The sequence below is a fragment of the Cololabis saira genome, chromosome 13 (assembly GCF_033807715.1).
Source record: "Cololabis saira isolate AMF1-May2022 chromosome 13, fColSai1.1, whole genome shotgun sequence".
Classification (NCBI taxonomy): domain Eukaryota; kingdom Metazoa; phylum Chordata; class Actinopteri; order Beloniformes; family Belonidae; genus Cololabis; species Cololabis saira.
In genome coordinates this window covers 24950356-24960267 of record NC_084599.1, presented here as the reverse complement: position 1 = coordinate 24960267, position 9912 = coordinate 24950356, and the positions used below count along the sequence as shown (strand labels likewise).

General features: G+C 37.1%; 1 long non-coding RNA gene across 1 annotated transcript; it reads right to left on the bottom strand.

Moving 5' to 3' along the window:
* Positions 1-8635: 8635 nt before the first annotated feature.
* LOC133457818 (uncharacterized) lies at positions 8636-9659 on the bottom strand. Its single transcript, XR_009783905.1, has 3 exons — positions 9633-9659; positions 9108-9208; positions 8636-8746 (listed from the first exon to the last, which is right to left on the bottom strand). It is a non-coding gene; the product is annotated as an uncharacterized LOC133457818 (long non-coding RNA).
* Positions 9660-9912: the final 253 nt, after the last annotated feature.

Below are 9912 nucleotides of genomic sequence, written 5' to 3'. Positions count from 1 at the left end.
TGAGGACCAGTAGAAATGTGTTCTCTGATCAGACGGATCAGTATTCATCGCCATTTCTCCTGATGAAACTGGGCCAATTGATGCCCTTTTTAACTGTATTTTAGACATCAAGTCATGTATGGCAGCAAACTTCCTACAGCTCAACCAGGGCAATACAGAGGTCTTAGTCGTTGCTCCTGAAGGACAGAGAGAGAAACTTTTACCAAAGTTACAGGATTTTAAACCCTCAAAATCTGTTAAAAATCTGGGTGTGATTTTTTAGCTCACTTTTATTCCACATATAAAAAACACAAGATAAGATGAGAGGTTTTTACCATCTTAAGAACATAGCCAGTCCGCCCGTTTCTCTCTAAGGCTAGTATGGAGGTGCTAATGCTTTTATCTCTTATCGTTTAGATTATTGTAACGCCCTGCTCTCTGGTCTTCCCAAAAAGAACATGTACAACCTACAATTATTACAGAATTCAGCTGCACGCGTGCTGACAAAGACCAAAGGGAGGGAGCACATCACACCTGTTAATTGCTGCATTGGCTCCCCGTGCGGTTGCAACCCAGTCTCACACAAAAACGTACCCTGCCTACGTTGGTCCAAAGTGCAAAAACGTAGAGGGGCTACAATATTAGCCCTTGAAATGTATAACTGTTACGTTTTTTTAGCCCTTGAAACGTATAACTGTTACATTTTTCTGCCGATTCGTTTTGCGCCCAAGTCACGTGACTTTTAAGATTCTGGCCGTGATACCAACAAACACGGTGGACATTTTTCATTTTTGAGTGAAGAAAATCAATATTTTGAGTTAGTTTCTGCATAGAAATGCGTTTTGATTACATTTCTAGCAATACATATTTCACTTTCATAATATTCACTCAGTAAATGTATATAATCTCTTGCTTGCTCGTGGTTGCAAGGTTTTTTCAGATCTCGTCAGAATAATGTAAATCCGGAACGTTTTAATAACGTGACATGGTTACATTTTTGGTTGCTGGACACGCTGTGAAGAAAATCAATATTTTGAGTTAGTTTCTGCATAGAAATGCGTTTTGATTACATTTCTAGCAATACATATTTCACTTTCATAATATTCACTCAGTAAATGTATATATCTCTTGCTTGCTCGTGGTTGCAAGGTTTTTTCAGATCTCGTCAGAATAATGTAAATCCGGAACGTTTTAATAACGTGACATGGTTACATTTTTGGTTGCTGGACACGCTGTGAAGAAAATCAATATTTTGAGTTAGTTTCTGCATAGAAATGCGTTTTGATTACATTTCTAGCAATACATATTTCACTTTCATAATATTCACTCAGTAAATGTATATAATCTCTTGCTTGCTCGTGGTTGCAAGGTTTTTTCAGATCTCGTCAGAATAATGTAAAGCTGGAACGTTTTAATAACGTGAAATGGTTACATTTTTGGTTGCTGTACACGCTGTGAAGAAAATCAATATTTTGAGTTAGTTTCTGCATAGAAATGCGTTTTTGATTACATTTCTAGCAATACATATTTCACTTTCATAATATTCACTCAGTAAATGTATATAATCTCTTGCTTGCTCGTGGTTGCAAGGTTTTTTCAGATCTCGTCAGAATAATGTAAAGCTGGAACGTTTTAATAACGTGAAATGGTTACATTTTTGGTTGCTGTACACGCTGTGAAGAAAATCAATATTTTGAGTTAGTTTCTGCATAGAAATGCGTTTTGATTACATTTCTAGCAATACATATTTCACTTTCACAATATTCACTCAGTAAATGTATATAATCTCTTGCTTGCTCGTGGTTGCAAGGTTTTTTCAGATACATATTTCACTTTTCATAATATTCACTCAGTAAATGTATATAATCTCTTGCTTCTCTCTTGAAATCCCCACCATCCCCACCGGCAAATCGCACCCTGCATATATATTTTACTGATGACTTATGATCGAGCGTTTGTCCGCTGTGTTTTTATTTTGAAATCTATCAGCTCTTCCGTCCATTAAACCTCCTGTGTAGTGCGACTTCATTGATGAGTTTTGAGGCGTAACCGCTCCCCCACGAAGAAGAAGCAGAAGAAGCAGAAGCTTGCTTGTTGGAATCATTGTTAACTGAATATTTTCACTTTGTAAGAATACTGTTATTTGTGGTAACAAATGACAAATCGATCACGATATTTCAATACTACTGATCACGTTTCTTATGACGTAGGCTACAGTGCTGCCAAGTGTCTGATCTTAGTAATAACTTACTGGTGTATGATCAAGTTTTTGTCTGATTGCCGGTTAATTCATTGTATTTATATTATTGGAAGTATGCAATATCTGTGTGTCTGCTTTTGTTTTGTATTACCTAGCTTATTCTATTTGTCTCATCACCTTTTAGTCTCTCTCGGTGCAAAATAACAGTAATTCCCCCCTTTTCTTTTTTTTTACAATCTTCCCTACAAAGTACTGCTTCTTACCTGTATGTCATTCAATGTTATATGAGTTAAAAAAAGTTCTCCAATGTAAACAAGTTTAATGCTTTCTTGGAATAATGCCTTTTAGTTGACTTTGTATCAGCGAATCTGTACTGTCATGAAACTGTACCTGATCCTATGCAATTCTTCTAATAAATTCTTCAATCAATCAATCAATCAATCAATGTGTCAGTGTGTGTGAACGAGAGATGATCTGTCAAGCTTTTGCAAACACAGCATTCTCTGGTTTGCTACAAAGTGAGAGTCTTTCAGGCTTTTGATTTTTTTAATAAAACAACATAAACATAAACATTATGGAACTGACAACTTATGAAAAAAAAACAATGAAAAACAATGGCACTGAAAATTTAACATTTTCTCAATTCACATATATATATTTACATATTTATATTGTGTTCTCCTTCGCCCCCCACTGTGGCGGCCAAGTTTTCCCACTGTAATAAAAAGAGATTGTTATTCATTTCGGTCTTTACAGCAGCCATGAATTAAATTCAAAACATGACATGGTTAAGGGCACTGAAAATGCTGGACCTGGGACAGCTTGTCAACCTCAAATTTGGCATAGGCCCATTTGAGGAAGGCCCTCTGCATTGTATCCCCACATATGTTACCACTCTGAGAGCAAAAGTGAGAAAACAAAACAGTAAGTAACCTTGCAGTTATTAGGACACAACTCACGATGTGTCGAAGATTGGCTTCACTCCGTGGTCATGATGAAAAAAGGGCTCTATCAAGAAATGTGTGCTGAAACTTTGGGGATTGTAAAAACAAGTCCTAACAGTGAATCAGTTATTTAAAAGGTGATCCAAAAAAGATAACTTAAATGATAAATCCACTCACTCGCCCGAAGAGTTTTGTTCTACACTCGAGCATGCTGAGAAAAGCTTGTCGCGACATCCCTGGGGCAGAAATTTTTAGATCCTCATACGTGGTGAACAAGTCCACCATGTACACGGTCTCAAAATTGACAGTCGCTGGCCAATAACCACTTTCAACCAGATCACTTATGGTCACTGGCAAGGTTTTTCCACAGGAGCAGTTTACTGATGGAAGGAAGAGGTTGTATCTTCCTGAAATTTCAGAGAAAAACAATTATCTCTTGTTCACAAGAAACAAAAAACACAATATGAAAAAATTAAAAAAAAAAAAGGTTACCATTCATTCCAATTAAAATGACTGGCTTTCCCTTGGAAAAGCTTGTTTGCCCAGTGGAGCAGTCACAGCAGGGAGGAACGATTGGCAACATGCAATCTAAAAAGCAGAATTAGTTTACATATTAGAGTAAATTAAACCAAAAACTCAGGGTGTTGTTTCTATCAAACAAAACTTCATCCAGCATGTTTGTTGGAGTAAACCAGGGTTTGTGTAAAATGTTAAACAGTCTATATAACCTGAGACTTAAAAAATACCTTTTTCATGATAGGAGAATTTCCCTCCCTCATCCTGCTGAACAAAAGTGGATGGCGGCACGTGTTTGAAGAACCCATCCACCATGGATGCTCTGTTATGAAGCACCAGGGCCTCATGTGTGGAAAGGTCACAGGCTGTGCAGTAGAGTGATCGCGGTAAACAGTCCCTACACATCACTACTGCAGCCTTGTGTCCACAATGATGGCAAACTCCCTCCTTGGGCTTTTCTGATGACAACATATGGTTCACCATTAAGGGCCTCATCACTGTCCAATTCTCCAGAGAGGAAGTTTGCCTGTTCCTCCAGTGTGAGGGGAGAGGTTGTTCAGCAGCACTTTCCAAGAGGTGTTGGACATCTTGAATGAGGGAGTCTGTAAATGAAAAGGGAAGAAGGCAATGGTACATCTGAGCAATCACCACATAACAAATAAGTAAACAAGTATTAAGAAAAAAAAGGAGAAAAAAAATACCAAAATCTTCGATGGCCACAGTTTCTTCAGTTGTTTCAGTAGACGGAGCACAGGAGGGTGTTACGCTTGCTGAAGACACTGCAAAAGTATGAATATTCACTAAAACTTGCTCAATGAATAATGAATTAAACTACTGATGAAAAAACAAAAACAAAAAACCAACCAGTGGCTGAATCTCGCTTTCGTTTCTCCCCAGCTCTACATCTTTTTGGCAGAGGTTGACCATCTTTGTCCTCATCAAGCCAAACACATGTCTTTGTGGATTTTTTTGACCCTCCTTTTGTGGGTCCATGCTGATCCACCTAAATAAACAATTGAGCCACAGAATAAATCACCACCCACATAACACGTCCATGTAATCCCCCCGGTCTCCGTACTGTACTGTACTTACAGATCTAGAAAACCCTTTCTACATAAAAAAAAAGAAAGTGAAACATTATGACAGAATATTGAATTAAACTCTCATTGGCTCTAACGTGTGAACTCAACTAAGCACTATAGCTTGCATTTGAATATAAGACATTGAACCAGGTAGCCTACTGTATAGTTGCACTTTGTTTGGAGTGTTTTCAGTTTTGCACCTTCTTCCCTGTTATACCTACGAGTCTATTACGGTGTTAGACCTTATAATTAGCATGTAATTAGTATGCTTTTACACCATTGAGTTAATGTTATTTACCTTGCACTCATCCAGGAACGCATCAGCCAGGAATATGGCATCCTCGGGTTCAAGATGATTCATTTTTTTTAGCTCGGTCAAGTTATTTTTCCACGTGTTCTTTTCCTCTTCCTTCTTCTCCTTCTTCTCCTTCTTCTTCTTCTTCTTCTTCTTCTTCTTCTTCTTCTTCTTCTTCTTCTTCTTCTTCTTCTTCTTCTTATTCTTATTCTTCTTCTTCTTCTTCTTCTTCTTCTTCTTCTTCTTCTTCTGCTTCTTCTTCGTGGGGGGGTTGCGGTGGGTGGGTGGGGGGGGCGGGGGCTGTTGCGCGTCAAAACCATGGATGTATTACATAACTGGATACCGGATCGAAAATGGCCGCCCATTCATTTCAATGGAGTTTGCTCACCCAGCGCATCCGCCGAAAAAATTTCTGACTTCCTGGTTTACTTCCTGGTACACGGGCCCATAGAGCATGCGCAGTTGAGTCACCTCCCATGATGCTCTGGGGCCTCCCATCATGCCCCGGGGCAATGTGAACGAGCGCTGCGCGCTCTGGACAAGCGCTGCGCGCTCATGAGTCCTTCAGACCGGTAATGATAGATGTACACAATGAAATTAGGGATTTATAGGGCAAATCAACCGATGCTGTTCTCAAAGTCATGGTTATAGACTATACATGGTTCATTTGTGTGTTTTTTTTAATTAAAGATAAAACGAGTCATTTTTATTTAAGATGAGACACCCCAGGTTAATAGGCTAAAATAGGGTAAAAATGTAAATAGCAGGTATCACCATGAAACTTCCCAAGTTTATTACTTACATTAAGACAAATATTTTTTGTATTACAAGTTTTGTCAAGTATTATGTTTAAATATGTCAAATATTATGTTTAAATGTGGTTAATTTGTGGAGTTTAATTTTTTTGAGTAAGGATAAAACGAGTCATCTTTATAGACCCCTTTCCGTGTTTGTAAACAAGTATGACGTAGGCAAGCTGCGCGCGCATTGTTGCGGCAGAAAGACGGAGTTCATGACAGTTTACACCAGCCGATTGACGGAAAAAGATCGTGGAAATTACGTTACTAAACTAACTGTGGCGGATGGAAAGCAACTTCCTTCCCGGAGGAAGATATCACAAAGTGGCCCGATGTCCAATGGCCGGATATTCATCTGTATTTGGTTGAGAAACCTAGTGTTTACACTCAGGAGAAGCTGCGACACTGTCAGCAGCTGTCACAGCTGAAGTTTGTAAAGAATTATGACAACTGAATGTTTTGTATACACTAGACATTTTAAGTTATTTTATTATTTCATATTTATTTAATTTATCTTATTATTTTTGTTAATTTACCGTGTCCCCTTTGTTTCTTAATGAGTTTCATTAAGCATTGCCTTTGAATGAAAGCCATGTCATGTGTACCTTTGTCTGTGCTGGCTGAATGAAGTTGATAGTTATTTTTAAAAAAATTAAAAATTAAAAATTATATGAGCTTTATTGTCCATCCTGCATCTCACATTATCACCATTAATTTACAGAAACATATTCCCACTAATATGATAAAAAGAAAAACATTAAAAGGCATATAATGCAAAATACTGTTTTTTAAAACTTAGTTAATTATTTTTAGGTAAATTCATTATTTTTATTTGACGGTTTGTGGGGATTAATATATCTATAATATACCTGAGTTTGATAAACAACACATATAGTGAATATATGTATATTTGTGCAGCATATTTACAGCTGTAGAAGTTGAATGTTTGTAGCTTTAAAAAGAGAAAATAATCAATACATTTACACAATCAGCAAGAAAAAACAAATAACTCCGGTAGTTTATTAACAAAATTTTAATAGTCAAGTAAATCATTAATGGCTGATATTCAATTCATAGTCACAGCTCCAAATCACTGATGAGAAAATAAAAAAATGTCAAGACTTGATGTTATTATTCAGAACCCTTATTTCTTAGATTTTTTCGGAACAACACTTTTACTAAGGTTTGTGAGACTAGCACACACAATAACAATATCATCATTATTCCTCTGGGAATTGCAAAAAATGTATGTTCCTCAGGATTTCGATTTGTACACCCGTACACACAACAGCTGGTGGGCATGTTGTTATTCTATAACGTTACTGCAACTCCAAAAACGCAATTTAAGAAACAAATCTTCCCTCGCTCTATAGACCCCTTTCCGTGTTTGTAAACAAGCAAGCTGCGCGCGCATTGTTGCGGCAGAAAGACGGAGTTCATGACAGTTTACAACAGCCGATTGACGGAAAAAGATCGTGGAAATTACGTTACTAAACTAACTTTGGCGGATGGAAAGCAACTTCCTTCCCGGAGGAAGATATCACAAAGTGGCCCGATGTCCAATGGCCGGATATTCATCTGTATTTGGTTGAGAAACCTAGTGTTTACACTCAGAAGCTGCGACACTGTCAGTCAGCAGCTGTCACAGCTGAAGTTTGTAAAGAATTATGACAGTCAACTGAATGTATTTTATACACTAGACATTTTAAGTTATTTTATTATTTCATATTTATTTAATTTATCTTATTATTTTTGTTAATTTACTGTGTCCCCTTTGTTTCTTCATGAGCTTCATTAAGCATTGCCTTTGAATGAAAGCCATGTCATGTTTACCTTTGTCTGTGCTGGCTGATTATTTAAAAAAAAATGAAAAATGAAAAATTACATGAGCTTTATTGTCCATCCTGCATCTCACATTATCACCATTAATTTACAGAAACTTATTCCCACTAATATGATAAAAAGAAAAACATTAAAAGGCATATAATGCAAAATACAGTTTTTTAAAACTTAGTTCATTATTTTTAGGTAAATTCATTATTTTTATTTGTGGGTTCGTGGGGATTAATATATCTATAATATACCTGAGTTTGATATACAACACATATAGTGAATATATGTATATTTGTGCAGCATATTTACAGCTGTGGAAGTTGGATGTTTGTAGCTTTAAAAAGAGAAAATAATCAATACATTTACACAATCAGTGAGAAAAAACAAATAACTCCAGTAGTTTATTAGCAAAACTTTAATAGTCAAGTAAATCATTAATGTCTGATATTCAATTCATAGTCACAGCTCCAAATCACTGATGAGAAAATAAAAAAATGTTAAGACTTGATGTTATTATTCAGAACCCTTATTTCTTAGATTTTTTCAGAACAACACTTTTACTAAGGTCTGTGAGACTAGCACACACAATAACAATATCATCTAGAAGGTCAGCCTGTGACAGTGGAATTCTTGTCTGCAAAATTCTGAAGTTCTTCCATCTCCCTATAACACGTTCGACATGTATCCTGACACGTGACAGTTGTCTTGATGTGTCGACCTCCTGTGCAGAAAGTTGCTGTTTGCCTTTGGTGAAAGCTGGAATGCGAAGGGTGGCACCATGAGCTGCAACCTTAATTTCATTAACACTATCAAAAGATGATCCTGTAGAGAGAGCTTCTTGCTGAATATTTTTACACTTCCTGCAATTTTGGTGCACAAAGTCAAAGAGCACAGATGTTATTCTAGTGATAAACAACAGTTGTACCATGTTGCACTTAATATTTGAGTATGAAAATGTAGACTTCTTCAGCTCCTCTTTAAGTTCTCATTTTCATCTTGCAGCTGTTGATACTTTTCCTGCAGGTTGACGTGGTCACTCTTCAGCTCGGTGTACCTCAGGTTCAGGTCATTGTATTCTGTCCTCGTGACTGGGATGTCCTCTTCAGCTTTAGCAGAAAAGAGAACAGTTGAGAATTGAAGACGAGATGGATGGATGGATGGATGGATGGATGGATGGATGGATGGAACGATGGAGAGGTCTATAGAGAACATAAGAGGGGCATTGGAATCAGTAGAGGACAGTTGTGAATAGGAGAGGAGAAAAGGACAGGGACAAGGAGATTTTGTCACATACATAGACCTAAGATTAATTGCAACTGTGTTAGTCTACACTGTGCATAAATATGGGTTGTAAAGAAAAGAATGGATGTGGAGATCAGCATAGGGGGAGAATACTCAACATGGTTGAACCATTATACAATGCAATGAGACATGAAATGAAACAACAGTGGCTACACTTACTAGGACTGTGATCCATGCTGGTGACTTCCTCTGGAGCTCCAGGAGCAGGAGCAGGTTGGTTTGGTGGAGCAACCAGAAGTCTTTCACTCCATTTCTTTTTTCTTTGGTACCTTCACATAAAAAAACTTAAATGAACAAAAATACTGATCTCAAGCTGTAATACAATACATTCCCATCTTAATTATCGTAAATCATCTGTAAATATCTATCTGTTATTTTTTACATACTAGTATTTCTTATTATTTATTTTTATTCTCCTTCTTATTATTGTATATACTGTTTATAGTGTTTTTATTATTACTGTGTGATATTGATGCCTCTTGTTTTCTGCACTATCCCCTTTGCTGCTGTAATCTGCAAATTTCCCCTCTGAGGGACTATTAAAGGATTTCTTATCTTATCTTATCTTATCGGTTATGGTTTGCTTAATACCAAAATAAGTAAACCCTTAATATTCATGAGTTAATCATGTCATTAGGTGAAGCTAAAAACACAAACAGCTAGGTCTCATTTATTGTATTTTACCTTTTGATCTTTGCATCGGGGTTTTGGTCACAGGCTCCTACGGTGCTTTTGAAATGGCCTGTTTCCTCTGGGAATTGCAAAAAAAATTATGTTCCTCAGGATTTCGATTTGTACACCCGTACACACAACAGCTGGTGGGCATGTTGTTCTTCTATAACGTTACTGCAACTCCAAAAACGCAACTTAAGAAACAAATCTTCCCTCGCTCTATTCAAACTCATGCAACTTCTTCAGCACTTCCGCCGCAACAATGCGCGCGCATCCTGTGATGACGTAGGCT